Source organism: Labeo rohita, chromosome 18 (assembly GCF_022985175.1).
Source record: "Labeo rohita strain BAU-BD-2019 chromosome 18, IGBB_LRoh.1.0, whole genome shotgun sequence".
Lineage (NCBI taxonomy): Eukaryota > Metazoa > Chordata > Actinopteri > Cypriniformes > Cyprinidae > Labeo > Labeo rohita.
Genome location: NC_066886.1, coordinates 7,174,639 through 7,191,398, shown reverse-complemented (window position 1 = coordinate 7,191,398; position 16,760 = coordinate 7,174,639). Strand labels below are relative to the sequence as shown.

At 35.2% G+C, this 16,760-nt stretch overlaps 1 protein-coding gene across 3 annotated transcripts in view; it reads left to right on the top strand.

Annotated features, from left to right (window-relative positions):
* The window catches only part of tspan9a (tetraspanin 9a), a 211,779-nt gene that overhangs the window by 69,956 nt on the left and 125,063 nt on the right, over positions 1-16,760 (top strand). Inside the window, exons 3-4 of one of the 3 annotated variants that reach the window (XM_051135003.1) lie at positions 4,869-4,920; positions 8,324-8,398. The exons of 1 other annotated variant lie outside the window; for it this stretch is intronic. The gene's annotated coding sequence lies outside the window, so the exon portion shown is untranslated. The remainder of the gene's footprint in view (positions 1-4,868; positions 4,921-8,323; positions 8,399-16,760) is intronic. One more of the 3 variants, XM_051135002.1, reaches the window with a different exon arrangement.

Sequence of the window (16,760 nt, the reverse complement as noted above, 5' to 3'; positions counted from 1 at the left end):
CATACGAAACACTGGGACCTGCAGTTTTTAAAAAGAAAAATGTAGCAACTGCTCAAACTGTAGATGGGCTGATGCCAAGGTCCAGGCACTTCTTCATTCTTCATCCTCCAATTGTTGACATTGTTGAATGCCTCGCTTAAGTGACGCTGTCGGCTGGCTTATGTCAGTTCAGAGTTCCCACCGGCAGTGCAAACACAACCAGGAAAATAGTCTTAGGGGATAAAGTAGTTCTCAGGGGACCGTCCTGGTGGCTAGTTCCTATAACGGAGTCCCTACCTGGTGTGAAAGCCCTTATATATGCTGCAGTGCTACCAATGTTGGTTAATCAAAGCAAGAAACTACAAGGAGAGAAACACTTTGATGCCACAGTGAACGATAAGGCTTGCTAGGTGAAAGGAGTATTTTGAAATTCTATGATGAAGGGCTGCAGTGTCTTTGCACCTCATGGGAGTGATTATTTTGTAGCTTTTCAGTTTTTCCATCCAATCTTTAAATTGCACACTTGATCTTTAGACAATAATTGGTTCTATTTTGACAGTTAGACGTTTATCCCATTGATTTGGGGCTTAAAGAAAAGGGAGAAAGAGAAAGAAAATGGCAATAGTGCAACAAAAGGATATGAAAAGAAAGCTCTAATAAAACCAACACAGCTAAATCGAGGGAGACGCAGAAAAACAAAGAAAAGCCAAAGAGTCAAAAAGGACATTTGTGATCAGTGGAAGTTTATGGGAATATGGCTTAAGGCGAAATGAGCAGTAATGGCATCTCCTTGTCGATGTGCCCTCTGTGAGAGTACCGGGCCAGAACAGAGTTGAGACGACCTGTTTACACAGTCCTGAGCACAGCAATGGAAAATGTACCTGCGTGGGAAGGTGACGCCTCTGCAGTAACCTTCACAGCATGCAGATTGCTGAACAACACCACTCCCATTGTTGCTGTCCTAGTGTAGATGATGGCAATTTGTGTTTGTGAATGGTGATCTGAATGTGAAGAATATTTAGGCACATGATCACATGTTCTGTCATTATATCTACAGGTTCAGTCTTCTACATATCTGTCATTCTGTTGTTCTGTCATTGTTCTGTCATTGTATCAGTCGTTCTGTAATTTTATCTATTGAGTTCAAGCATTGTCATCTATCTGTAGTTTGTGCAGTCCATTTTTTCTCTCTTTCCAGTGTTCTATTGTTCTGTTATTGTTAGTCTGCCATTCTTTTGTAACATTCTGTCCTGTTGTTCTATTTGTTCTTTCTGTTGTTCGGATCATTCTGTAAGTTGTTATCATTCTCTATATACTCATCTCTATATTCTATCGTTTTATAAATGCCGTTCTGTCATTGTTCATCTGTTTGTCAGTCTAGCTGTTGTTCTGCCATTGTATCTGTCAGTCATTCTGACATTCTTTTTTTAATCGTCTACTTATATATCTGTCTGTCGTTCTATCCATCTATTGTTCTCTCGTTCTATCTGTCATTCCATCTATCATTTTGTCAATTGTTCTATTGTTCTGTCATTTTATCTGTCGTTATTTATCATCTATCTATCTGTCTATCTATCTATCGTTCTATCGTTCTATCTATCATTCTATCTATCATTTTATCTGCCATTGTATCTAGAGCATTCTATCTTTCTATCATTCTGTCTAGAGTTCTATCATTCTTTCTGTCTATCTATCTATCTATCTATCTATCTATCATTCTATCATTCTATCGTTCTATTGTTCTATTGTTCTATCTGTCGTTCTATCTATCGTTCTATCTATCCACCCATCTAGCATGTATAGTGTGCTAGCATTCTATCAATTGTTCTACAGTTGTTCTGTCTGCCTGTTGTTATATTTATCTGTTGTTCTATCTATCATTCTATCATTCTGTGTAGAGTTCTATCATTCAATCTTTCTATCGTTCTATCATTCTGTCTATCATTTTATCTGCCATTGTATCTAGAGCATTCTATTTATCAAGCATTCTGTGTGTCTATCTATCTATCTATCTATCTATCTATCTATCTATCTATCTATCTATCTATCTATCTATCTATCTATCTATCTATCTATCTATCTATCTATCTGTCTGTCTGTCTGTCTATCTATCTATATCATTCTACTGTCGTTCTATCTATCTATCTATCTATCTGTCTATCTATCTATCGGCCTATTAGCCTATCTATTGTTCTATCTTTCATTCTATCTATCTATTGTTCTACCATTGTTCTATCTATTGTTCTGTCATTCTCTTTGTCGTTCTATCTACCTGTCGTTCTATCTATTTATTTATCTATTTAGCTATCATTCTATCGTTCTATCATCATTCTGTCTATCATTCTATCTATCGTTCTATCAATTGTTCTGTCATTCTGTCTATCGTTCTATATATCTATCGTTCTGGCGTTCTATCTATCATTCTATCTATCGTTCTATCAGATGTTCTGTCAATCATTTTATCTGCCATTGTATCTATCGAGCATTCTGTCTATCGTTCTATCTATCATTTTGTCGTTCTATCTATCATTCTTTCTATCTATTATTCTGTTGTTTTATCGTTCTAGCTATCTTGTTCTATCTATTTGTCATTCTTTCTCTTTATCATTCTATCTGACGTTCTGTCGTTCTATCTATAATTCTGTTGTTGTATCTATCATTCTGTCGTCCGATCTATCTGTAATTCTAGGATTGAACAGATGCAGTGAGAGGCTTTGACAACATCAGCAGTGAAGATGTCAGGGTGTGGGTGAGACTTCCCTTGGAACAGTGTGTAGTTGGAGGAAGGAGATAGGCACGTCCGTCCGCCATGAGCTGCTTTTGTCTGCTGCTGATCTGCGTCAAAGAGGATTAGCTGTGTTATGACATTAAAGTTGAAACGACGTTATCATCTGTAGCTGACAGGCAGGATTTGCTCTCTAATCGGACTACTAATGCACAGGGAGGTGAGACATCGTTGCACTGTGATTGGAGAAGGATTTTTTTATTTATTTGTTCTATTTGCGTTCGAAGACCTGCCTTTTTTATTTACTTAATCCACTCAACGGCCGCCGGCCTCAAAATGTAGACATTTCTATTGCACTGATCTCAAAGACCTTTTGTGAAGAAACAACAATTACCACATCCAGGAAATGGAAAGGGTAATTGTCCTCCTCAGCTTTTTTATTCAACAGTGAAATTTGAATTTAAATACCTGCACGGTACCAAAAACCCCCAGCGTTTTTGCATCAGCAAACACTTGAAGTGTTTTCTTTACTTAATCTCACTCTAAAGTTCCTTTCACCTCAGGGTTTGCGACATTTAAACGGATGTCCTTTCTTCTCACCTCTTGGAATTCTCCGGCGTGCCGTTGCCGCCTGGCCTGCTGCTGATAAATAGTCTTATATTTTTATAACTAATGTTTTTATGGTGGTAGACCACACAGAGGGCAAAGCAGCACCTTTTTAAATTTATCTAGTCTCAAATGGTGAAGGCTTCAGCGAATGTAAAACGCCGTACCTCACGGATATGTCATTATACAGGCAAGGGGGCTCACTGTAAATCACACACACCATAACCTTGATGTCTTTGTAAAGGCAATAAAGCTCTGGCTGTTTGTTTGTAGATGGGTGGGGGTGTTGGAGGTTAATTTTGGTGCTTCACATATCCCTGCAAGTAAATGTAAGTTAGTGGCGGGGGGGTTTGATTTCACCAGAATGTAAATCGGTACTTGTCAGGTCCACATGAATTTAAAAGGTATTTTTAGGAAGCCAAAGAACAGTACATGTACAAAAGGGATGGAGTCTTTTCAAAAGGTACACCTCTGTACCTTATTTATCTCCAAAAGGTGCATCTTAGTATGTTGAAGGTACACAGTAATACCTCTAGTGTACATATTAGTATCTAAGTAGTTTATATTAGCACCTTTTGAAAGGACACTGCCACCGTTACAAATTTTGTACATTTTTTTTTTTTTTTTTTTTTTTTCTGAGAGTGTTAGTCGTCTACCGATACTGTCACAAGGCAATAATACAGCACAAAACACTGTGACACTAAGGTTTGTTTATTTTTGCAACAGACGAGTCTCCAGTGCACTTTATTTCGAAGAGCTGTTTTTTTGTGTGATCTGACTCATACAAAAACTAGTAATGAAATGACACCATGAAGTTCCACCCCTAAACCTGTCCCTCAGGGGGAAAAAAAATCAACTCATTGTGCTTGAAAATATGTGATTCTGATTTCTGAAAATTATGGGTTTATTAAACAGCCCAGTATAATAAAAAAAAAGTAAGTACAAAATGGTCGCAAATTATTTGCACAGCAGTTTTTAAAGCAAAACAGATAGAATAGGCATTAAATAGAGGGCTTAATTTTCCCTGAAACAGTTGTGACCATGTTTTATGTTTTTGTTTGTGTCACGAAAGTTTAGAAATGAAACATCTGGTGAGTGGCGCTAAAAGGTTAAAGCTCTATCGCATTTGAAATTAACATACCACTCATACTAAACATTAAAATAAGCAAAATAAGCAAACGTGAGATAAATATGCATTTGCTGAAGTAACCATACCGTTTTAGCTTTCATACCAGGAAAGGCATACATATGGAGCTGGTTATGTGATGCGAATATTAAAAAAAAAAAGTATTTTGAGGTCTAAACGTAGGATTGTATATGGAACCATGCAAAAAATAAGTCTGTAATTATCGATTATCTGCCCCGTAATCATAATTTGTATGAAAAGGAAAAAAAGTTGTTGGTGTTTTACTACAGATAGTGTTCATTTCACCTGGATACATAAGCCCTATTTGGACGGTAATTGTTTATGTGGGCATCTGTAAAAATAAAAAAAGCATTGTACCTGATAAAAAAAAATGATGGATTTACATGGTGTTTTTTTTAATTTATTTTACAGTGGAGAAGTGAGTTCTGTGATCCAACAAATCCGGGAAAGCGTTGCTCACGTGGTCAGTCACATGATTATCTTATTTATTATTTGTGTATGATTATTTTGATTATTTAAATCTTCTTTTTGATAGGAAATAGGAAAATAGACACGCTTTAGTTGTATATAATTAGATGCTATATAGTTATGCATTTTACTGTATATAAAACACATTTTTAAATTGTATTGCATACATGCTGCTGCCATAATAAAGACCCATTTCGAATGTTTACATGTTTTTTTTCCTCTTTCTGCTCCCACTTGCTGTGGTGGAGCAGTTATGAAATATTGTTCTTAGGGCTGGGCGATATGGCCAAAAAACTACGATAATTTTTTTCATATCAGTCGATATTGTTAATTATCACGATAAATGTCCATTTTTTTTTTTCTTTCAAACCTTAAAGGCATATTTTTTGCTACCGTGTAAAAGTTATAAAAACCAGACGGCTAATTGCTAATTGTGGCTTTAAACTATTCTTTATGGTCAGAAAATGATTTTTCCTCGGGCAGTAAAAGATAAACACAGACATTCTGGATTCGAATGGCGATAGTCACCGACTACCCCCTATAGTAGGGCTATAGTGTGCTTGGAATGCTACCAGTGTAGAGTCTTTTATATGGTTCTAATAAAATTAGTAAGTGTTTTTTTCCTGCTACAAGTTGAATCATGTACACCACCACTAAGCCAAATAATATTCAAAATGGTTTCTTTTTACTTAATTCAGTTTCTTTTTTATAGACCCTCTATCTGACCCATGAGTTTTAGAAAATGTACTGTATTTATTTGTCAAATGAAGTCGACAATATCACCCACCAGGCTTAGTAACTGTATGGTTTAATCTGGAGGATGGGGAGGTTATAAAAGTACAATTTCAAAGCGCCACACTGGGTTACTGCAGGGCCATAAAGACGTTCCTCTGATTTAGACTTACTGCAGATTTGGGCCTCTGTGCCACATTTTAGCAGCAAAGTTTGTTGCTTTTAAAACACCTTAGTCCTAGTATTAGTATGCCGTTTGCGTCTGGCTAACTTTTGACTGGACTAAAGACCGTGATGCAAGCTTAAAAAGATATGCTTAAAGCTTTCAAAGAACAGAACAAAATTGATTTTTCTTGAGTCATTTAGCCAGGCTGCAACACTAATAGCTTTCCATTAAGTCACTATGCCCTCTGACTGCAGCCATTGAAGTGCCATTTGGCACACAATTAATTAAATGAAAGTTCGTGTCAACACAACATTTGATTTATAAACAAGCATTATTTATTCTGATCGTGAGACCGTTTGGGCTTTGATTAATTTTGATACTCAGGTTGCTATTACTGAGCAAATAAGCCGTGTGGCTTTTATGCGTAGGCAATGGTGATGTGTCCGTTTGTAAGCTGTGTCGCTCCATTAATCTAGCAAACAGGCAGAAGTTCTGTCACATGACCATAAATGTAGAACAGAGTTGCGTGTCAGAATAAATGACGGGTCTTTAAAGGTCTACATATGATTTTTATCTATTTCTTTTTGCCCACATGTACAGTGCGTTTCTGGATCAGTGGTTTCACACCTTAAGTTTTGCTTTGCCCTTTTGTAATAGCCTCCGGTGGTCCTTGTTATTCTTTTTAGAGTGTGAGGATTGTGTCCAGAGGGCTTTGTCAAGGCCATCACAGATCACTCACACACTCATCCACCCGCTAGAGGACCTATTAGCCCACCACTGATCCTGGAAAGACCTCGTGCTCCCATTCGATTTAAAACTGTGGCTTTTCAACCTGCACAGGAGTATGTCATTACTTACCCATTTCATTATTTCAGAGTGTCCATTAGTTAAAGGCCTCACTCATTAAACGCTCCTTTTTTGGTTTTAATAAGCCAGTTTTAAATGGCTGCTTCACTCACCTGTAGCCTAATCGCTTTTTGAGTGATCTAGGATGATTAATCCACATGAAACTGGAGCGAGGACATTGTTTCATTACAAGGCAATCTTGCAAATAGCATTATGTCAAGTGTGATATTTTTCTTTGAATCGGTTTTTCCAAAGACAGCCACACAGGTTGTCCCAGGTGGTGCGTCTGCGAGTGGGAGATTATGTGATTCTGATGTAATAATACTTGAGTCTTAATAATGGAATACAGGTGTGCATGTGTGTGTGCGGTGTGGTGACTGTTTATTGTGGCTTTCAGCAGTGTGAATGGTGGCTGGACTGATAAGATTGTTACTTTTTTAATTCGCACAGAGAGAAAAGGACCACAGCAACTGCAACAGGTACTCAAAAGCAGACATGCATATAAATAGAAAGAGAGAAAGTTGCAGCAAAAAGAACAAGAAAAGAGCCTCATACACACATTCTTGACAGCAAATGTTGTTCCAGAAGCCAGGAAGCAAAATTATGCTGTCTTCTAAGACGCCTTGTTTTGACCATATTCATTGGCAGTGTCACATGCATGTGTTGCGACAAGCTGATTAGAAAAAGCATCCAAGATTATTATAAGCACTTCAATACCAAAAAGTATCAATTAGAAATTTGTAAATTTTATTTATTTATTTATTTAATTTTTATTTATTTTTATTATTTAAATATTATTTAAATTATTTATTTTGTCTTACTTGCTAGTGCACCATATGGTTCAACAGTAAAGTAAATTACAGAATTTACTAGAAAAATTTATTTGAAGAAAAATTATTTAATTGTGTCTTTACTATATTGATTATTAAGATGATTAAAAGTACTTTATTCATGACCAAAAGGTATTACTAAGAAATTGTTCTACCAAAATTTAATTTAATTTAATTTTTATTTTATTTACAATTCTCCACAAGCTTCACAGATGGACCCTGGGCATACTATTTTTGCAATTTTTTATTTTATTTTATTTTATTTCACAGTTCTCCACAGTCTTCACAGATGGACCCTGGGCATACCTTTTCACAATTTTAATTTTATTTAATTTTATTTAATTTTATTTAATTTTATTTAATTTTATTTAATTTTATTTTATTTTATTTTATTTTGCTCTGTCTTGCTAGCGCAACATATGGTTCAAAAATAAAGCAAATCACAGAATTACCCTGCTCAAACTATGGTACTGTTCTAAAAAGTGTGGTCAATTAACAGTGAAAATAAAAAGTTAATTTTAGTTATTAATAATACATTTTAGCTTTAAATTGAGCCTGGTTTGAATAACAATTATGTTAAATTACATTTGCATTTGGAAAAATCCTGTTGATTAACTTCAGCTTCTAATAAATACATTTTAGCTGTAAATTGAACTTGGTTTGTATTGCATTTCCATTGTAATGTTAGCCTCAGCTGTCATTTGTATCTCATCAACCTTGGATCTACCTTTGCACACTATAATCAATCTATGCGAAATCATCTCAAAATCATTAAGCAGAGCTTCAGCTGATTTCCCTTCATTGCTTTTTTGCTTTTTTTATAGGAGCAGCTGATTGACTTGAGACGTGCGAATAAGAGGGTGACGAACTCTGTCCGTTTACTGAAAACCCTTTGACAGGTAAATTAAAGACTCTGGTGTTTACATTTTCTTCCGTAATAAGCCATTTAATTTAAGTTTTAGCCCATCCTGGGGTCTCTGCAGACGTGACATTGCAGTTTCTTTCCTCAATTCCTTGGCTCTCATCCCATCTCCTCTTTGTAGTCTTAACTTCCCCTCCCTGTGCATGTGGGGTGAAGTCAGGTTAACACATGAGGTGATCTGGAGATGGATGAATCTGCCGCCGTTTGTTGGCTTTCATTTTTGCCACTGCAGTGGAACGATCTGATCTTTCATCACACTTTCTTTCTTTCCGCGTCCCTCTCCTCCACCGCTATTTCCAGCTCTTCGTCGACACAACACAGATGCTCGCACTCGGCAGTGCGTCAGCCCTATCTGTCTGTGTGTGTATGTGTGTTTGTTTTTAGCAAAGAGCCTGTTTGTTGGTTTGTTGGTGTATGTGCTTTTTGCGTTTGTCTTGCAAGGCCACTGACAGAACAGATTAAAAGCATGTTGTACCTCAGGGAAAGAACAAAAAGTAACCGTCTGTCTGTCAAAAGGATTGACTTCCTTGTCATACACAGGTATTCTCTCCAGCAGTTCCTGTTCTTTTTCGACGCATGAATCACAGGCTGAATGTTATTTTGGGTAATTCGTACCTGGGAGGTGCCATGCCCTCAGTGTAAAAGGTGATGTGGTTTTTATAAAACCATGAACAAATGCAATGAGCATGGGGTCTGAGAAACAAAAAATATAGGTAAAAACAAAACAAACAAACAAAAACCATTACTTGATGGCTTCCTAATTTTATGTGATTTGTAAATAAAATTCAAAAACCAAATTAAATTGGCTGTGGCTAGGTCAGATGAAATTATAGATTTTTAATGAATTATGTTAGAAAAAAAGTGAAATATTATTATTTTTTTTATTTATTTCAAATTTTAGAAATTATACTTTATTAATAAATTATATTTGTAATAATTATTTAAATACAGTTGAAGTCAAAAGTTTACATGCACCTTGCAGAATCTGCAAAATGTTAATTATTTTACCAAAATAAGAGGGATCATACAAAATGCATGTTATTTTTTATTTAGTACTGACATGAATAAGATATTTCACATAAAAGATATGTACATATGGTCCACAAGAGAAAATAATAGTTGAATTTATAAAAATGACCCTGTTCAAAAGTTTACATACACTTTTCTTAATACTGTGTTGTTACCTGAATGATCCACGGCTGTTTTTTTATTTTGTTTAGTGATAGTAGGTCATGAGTTCCTTGTCTGTCCTGTACAGACAAGTACGCTGTTCTTCAGAAAAATACAGTTTTTTAGCATTTTCGTGTATTTGAACCCTTTCCAACAGTGACTGTATGATTTTGAGATCCATCTTTTTACACTGAGGACAACTGAGGGACTCATATACAACTATTACAGAAGGTTCAAACGCTCACTGATGCTTCAGAAGGACACACAAAGCTGTTGTAGGAGTAAAGACTTTTTGAATTCGAAGATCAGGGTAAATTTAAGATATTTTGTCTTCTGGGAAACATATAAGTGTCTTCTGTAGCTTCTGAAGCGCAGTGTTAAATGAAGAAAAAAAAATGTTTAGGCAAAATAAGAAAAATGTACACCTCATCATTGCATTCAAAAAAGTTTACACCCCCGGCTCTTAATGCATCGTTTTTCCTTCTGAAGCATCAGTGAGCATTTAAACCTTCTGTAATAGTTGCATATTAGTCCCTCAGTTGTCTTCAGTGTGAAAAGATGGATCTTGTAATCATACAGTCATTGTTGGAAAGGGTTCAAATACACAAAAATGCTGAAAAACCAAAGAATTTGTGGGATTTGTGTGTGTCAAGTGTATGTAAACTTTTGAAAGGGGTTGTTTTTATAAATTCAATTATTATTTTCTCTTGTGGACTATATGTAAACATCTCTTATGTGAAATATCTTATTCAGGTCAGTACTAAATAAAAAATACCATGCATTTTGTATGATCCCTCTTATTTTGCATGTAATCTTTTGACTTCAGCTGTATAATGCTTATTTTTACACATGTATTATTGAATCTCCAGGACCCCAAATATAGTTATTTTCAACGTAAAAAAATAAATGCATTAAATGTAAATTAATATAAAAACATTGCCCAAAAAATATTGCCCAAATCTTTGGAATAATTGATTCTGATTGGTCATTTGTGGCATACAGTGATCAAATTATTCTAAAATAATGACTATCATCCAGGACAGTCTAACCAATGGCAGACCAACCTGCTTGAAAATCATTGTTGTGTTTGCAGTTGGCACAAATTACAAACGCCACCTTTAAAAAGACATTATTTCTGTTGCATCAGGCCTTGATGCAGGAAAACATTGCATTTGATTTGCATGTTAATGATGTGTTTGTACACTGGATGGTGGTTCTTCAGAACTAAAATACATGATTAATAAGTGAAAACCACAGTACCGTTACATATGGACGGTTTGCTTGTAGAATACAAGACACAAACTTGCTGTGTATTTTTCCACTTCTTTGGCTTAAAGCTATAACAGATAATTTGTGCTCTGCATTCATCACACCATTTGGGCCAATTCTACCTGTCTGCCATTCGCTAAATATTTTAAGTTGTAAAATGATGTGTTAACATATCTGAGTAGCAGAAATAACCTTATAAAGTGATAAAATTGCATAGCTGATATGTAAAGGTTCAGTTTGATTCAATAATATTTTGGTTATATTTAGCTGTAATCGCATATCAGACCATAACTGTCAGGTATTTACCTCTCTTAAGGTATAAACAGGATGCATTACACTTTAGTTTACTCAAGGTAATGGAGAACACAAAGATGAAGGAGAAACATCAAACAGGTATGAATGAAATCAAAAAATGTTCACCTCACTAAAAAGGGCTTTTGGTATTGAAGTGGTGCACATTAAGGGAACTGTGTAAAGGTTTGATGTGGGGCAAAAAGCCTGATGGAGTGAACCTCATGCCCAATCACTTCAAACTGTCATTTCATATCTCCAGAGACGAGTCAGAGCCCTTTAGCCTCGAGAATCAGTTTTAAATCAGTCATTACTGTTTTACCTCAAGTGAACCTGAGAGAAGAAACATGTTCCTTCCCTCAGTTTTTTGTATGGATAAAGCTACGAGGAATTAAATTAAAATCGAATGGGATTTCAAGAGGCTGAATGCTTGTGGAAATGATTTATGCCCCTTTGTACTGCCACTTATAAAGGATGCCCACATCTTTGAGATCTTCATGCCACAGTCTTCTGTTTTGAGGTTGCAAATATGGTTTCTTTCTAATAGTGTTTTTTGTCTGTCTAGAAAAGGTCACCGTCATTTTTCCACTGTGTGTAAGGTGTGGAGACATTGCTAAATGAGCGGTTTACAAAGCGCTACGCCCACCTCCCTGTTGTTGTTCTCCTGTTAGACGACAGGTCTGCGGGGTCATGTGAGACCACTGTGCTTGCTTTCACATCATGTTGTAGCCTATTGTTAAAAAAGAGCTCTTCGGTGGCACCTGTGTCAGTAAAGAAATCAACGTTATTTATGAGTGAAGCTAAATGTCATTGGACTCCCTTTAGAGGCTGTGATGACGCATGTCAGCGGTGCAGCTTTGTAAATTCTGCAAGGTTTTTTCATTTTATTTCTAAATAAAATGTCTTCTGACTGCCATTGTCAGTCTCTCTCTATTTTTTCCTCTTTTTAAAAGTTGTGAAAATCTATCTTGAAGTTTTTCTTTTGCTATTTGAGCAAATGGGAATGCAAAAAAATATTTGATGTTGTTCTCTGCTCACTGCTATAAAAATTTACGCAATCATGATGGCTTCTGAGAAACTCAGAAATGTGAAAAGGGTCCATTTTTTGTTATTATGGTCCCCAAACCCATTTTTTAACACACATTTTGCAATAATGTTCTGAGAAACAATCACATTTAAGTGATTGTATTTGCATGTTTCTGCAAATTCACAACTGGCACATCAGATTTGACATGATGATTTCAAATTAAGTCAGATGTTGTTGGCTCTTGTGTCTTGAACCATCATGACACAACAGGTTTAACAGTGCTGTTTGTGTATTTTCAATTACAAACACAGTCAGGGTGAATGATGCATGGTTTTTAGCGGTACATTGCATTACCAATTTTACGAGCCCTTTTCTAAAAAAGCACTTGTGTTGTCGTGGATGCATGTGTTACTGCTGTGAGTCGTTGCTCCAAGGATTTGTCTGTATGTGCATCATTTGCATAAAAATGTCTGATTGGATGAGATGCAGTCAAAAATGTTTGCTTTAAGGTTTTGAAAAATTGGGGTAGCTCAAACATTCTGGTCTGCTAATTGATATCTGCTGAGTTCTCTTGAACTCGTCTTTTAGATTTGCATATGAGGCACTTTGATGTATTGGGCAGTGCAGCAATTCATCATAATCATTTGATGCCCTGTCAAAACATTTGTAACTGGCTTGATTTGGTTCATGGGATTACTAGTTGATGATCCCTGATTTGGGCATTTATTAGTTAGGATGTGTCATTCATTGGTTTGATCCGTCTTGTTAGATTTCAGCTTTGATCTCACTTGGTATGAGGACTTAATTTTACCAAGACAAAACAGACTATTTTAATGTCAGCTCTCATTCATGTTTCTGCAAATTCACAATTTTTAATTGTATTGTGTGTATTAATAATATTAATAATAATCATTTTTCAACATTCAGTTGTTTCAATTTAATTGGTCAGATTTATGTATTTGTATGTGTTTATGTAAATGCTGTATGCATGTATAGTACACTACCAGTCAAAAGTAAGATTATTAATGTAAAGTCAGAAAGAAGTCTCTTCTGCTTACAAAGCCTGTATGTATTTGTTCCAAAGTACAGCGAAACAGTATATTTTTGAAATATTTTTACTATTTAAAATAACTGTAGGGGAAGAAATTATAGAAATTAATACTTTTATTTTGCAAGGATGCTTTAAATTGACTAAAAGTGACAATAAAGACATTTATAATGTTACAAAAGATTTCTATTTCAGATAAATCTGAATTTTTTATTCAAAGAAACCTTAAAAATATATATAGTCCACTGTATTCAACATAATAATAATACATGTTTTTTTGAGCACCGAATCTTATATGCATATTAGAATGAATTCTGAAGGATAATGCTACTGGAGTAATGATGCTAAAATTCAGTTTTGAAATCACAGGAATAAATTAAATGATAAAATGTATTCGAATAGAAAACAGTTATTTTAAATAGTAAAAATATTTCAAATTTTTACTGTTTTTGTTGTACTTTGGATCAAATAAATGTAGGCTTGGTGAGACTTCATTAGAAGAAAAAAAAACATTAAAAATGTTACTGTTCAAAAACTTTTGACTGGTGTGTGTGTGTGTGTGTGTGTATATATATATATATATATATATATATATATATATATATATATATAGACTACTGTATATACTACAGTTCAAAAGTTTTGAGTCGGTAAGATGTTTTTGAAAGAATTCTCCAGTATAATTCTCCAGTGCTGATTTGCATTTTTGCAGAAACTGTGATTAAAAAGGTTTTCAGGATTCTTTGATAATTATAAGTAATAATGTAATTTATTTTAAATGATCTTTACTGTCACTTTTAATCAGTTAAATTTTTCTTTACTGAATAAAAGTGTTCATTACTTTGACCGGTATTTTAATTTGAAAGAACATCTGACCTTCTTCTAGAACTTAAAGCTATATGTCCATAAATTAGATGGGGTTTTATATCCCTAAATTTCAGTGTGGTCTCAGTTTATAGACACTGACTACAGTATCTCGCCCACAAAGGGAAGGAATTTTGTATCAGCCTCCGTTTGCCTCTATGCATACTTATTATTGTTATACAAGATCTCCAGGTTAGTAGTTTATTTGTTTGAACTTGGTTAATTTAGCTGGTATTGAATGTGACATTGTTTTTATTAAATCATTCAAATGAATTGATTGAGAGGTCTGGTAATTAAACCTTTTATTAAGGAGCGTGAGATGGAAAAGCTCAGTTCAGGCCTGCTCAGAAAAGACGTCAGTGATGTCAAGTGATCAAAACCCCATAGTGCGCTTATGAAAAGCGGTATATCAACTACATTCTGAGTGGTCAGCTATGACTCTTTTATACCTCCCATTATAGGTTTTCAATTCCCTGCCACCTCCTCCTTACCAAGCTTAATTTGCTCTTAATAGATTTAATTAGCTTTGGAACATGGCCGGGCCAGACCCAGCAGGATAATTATGACGCAGTTGGTGGTACAATGGAGTGGATGTGCAGGATTGAGCCTCACTGGCCCAGTGGTGGAGGAGATGGAAGAATGAAAGCACTATATTGTCAGAATTGACTTACGGCTGTACTGATGTTACTTCTCTCTCTATCCTGCCCTCTCTCAGTGTTCTTCTTGATTCCATCTTGTTGGCAACATAGAGAGCCATTGGCCATGTCCAGAGTCATCACCGTCTAAATGTCCTGATAGATTCAAAGTGATGTACCATCCATCAGAAAATGTATTGAATTGCTACTGTCAAGACAGACTTGACAAAGGCGATAGACACGCTCTAACTTTAGTGGTTTCTCTGAGGACATTTTCTGTCTGAAGACTACCTATACAAGGTATGAGGCCCTGCATACCTCTACAAACTTTTTGAGCCAAGCCAAAAATATGCAGTTGCAAAATATAAAATGTGCTCAGTTTTTCAGTGAAAAAAAAAAAAAATAATAATAAATGAGAACTGCAAACATTTTTGCAAGGCATTTATTTATGTATTGTATTTTTTAAAAAATAATAATTTATTTTCCTGATGCCATTTTGGTGCATATAGCATACAGGTTTTAGATCGTGTATATATACATTGTAGTAGGGCTGTAGCTATCGATTATTTTAGATATTGAGTATTCTTCCGATTATTCTATCGATTAATCGAGTAATCGGATAACAGGTCATTTTTCTTTATTAAAGAGCAATACTAACTATACAAGACAAAATAAGATAGGCTGTTTCCTTTTTAGAAAAACTAACATTTTTATTGCTGAAATTGCATACATTAATAACCATGAAAACTAAAGCCATTTAATGCTTTTTTTTGCCAAATTACCTTCAAAATGCAAATACAAATATATATATTATTGATGATTTTTTTGTATTCGAGTTACTCAAGTTACTTGAGGAATCGTTTTAGCCCTACATTGTAGATTTTGTTTTTCCATTATTAATGTCTTTTAAAACCATTTTTAGGTAATTTATTAAAAAAAATCAGTCCTTTGTATAAATAGGCCATCTGCTGGCAAATAGTCAAGACAGAAATTGCCGCACACTTGAGTTGATTTATCCATCTAGTACTCGAGTAGTCAAAATGACCAAAATGCTCATCCATTGCTTCTACCAACCATAGGATTGTAAATTATCAACAGATTTTAGATTTTCCATTTCATGCTCAGGTCGCCAAAGACATTCATAATGTTAAATTTTTGTGCGCTTGTTTGTCATTCAGGGCAGGCTTCAAGCGCAAACCAGAAATCCATGCAGCATTTCAAGCAGCGGTGAGAACATACAGCGTGAGTGATTGATGACTTCCACGCTCTGTAAAATGATACGGTCCCCCCACCTCACCATCATACCTGTGATATTGCATTGCAGATTGTCTCTGCATTAGTAATGGGGTGAATATAGCCATAAATCCAAGGTTCTTCTCACCTCGTAGCATGTTTCTCACAGTCTTTAACATGTTGTCATTAACTTTCCAGAACAGTTTTTTTTTTTTTTAATGTATCACAGATTAAAATGCAAATTAAATTCAGCGTTGAGCTCTGTTTCCGGTCATGAATGTGTGCCTACGCAATCATTTTCATCAAGGAGAGATTTAGTCATATGCCCACCGTCTGTTCACTTTCTGAGGGGCGGGTGTTTTTGTTCAGCATAGATGATTTCGAGCAGTTCACTGATCATTTATACCTTTTAACTCTTGCTTTAAAAAAAAAAAAAAAATCCCATTTTTCCTTGTCAGTTTATACCTTTACTTCTTGGATCTATTAGTTCTTTTGTGTGTTCCTGTGTCCAGTAATATTTTATCCCAGATACAATTAATAAAAAAAAAGTTTAAAATGCATGTTTTAGGACAGTTAAAGGAGAACTCCCCTTCCAGAACAACAATTTACAAATAATTTACTCACCCCCTTGTCATCCAAGATGTTCATGTCTGTCTTTCTTCAGTCGTAAAGAAATTGTTTTTTGAGGAAAACATTTCAACATTTTTCTTTATATAATGGATTGCTATGGTGCCCCGATTTTGAACTTCCAAAATGCAGTTTAAATGCGGCTTCAAACGATCCCAAATGCGGTTGTAAATGA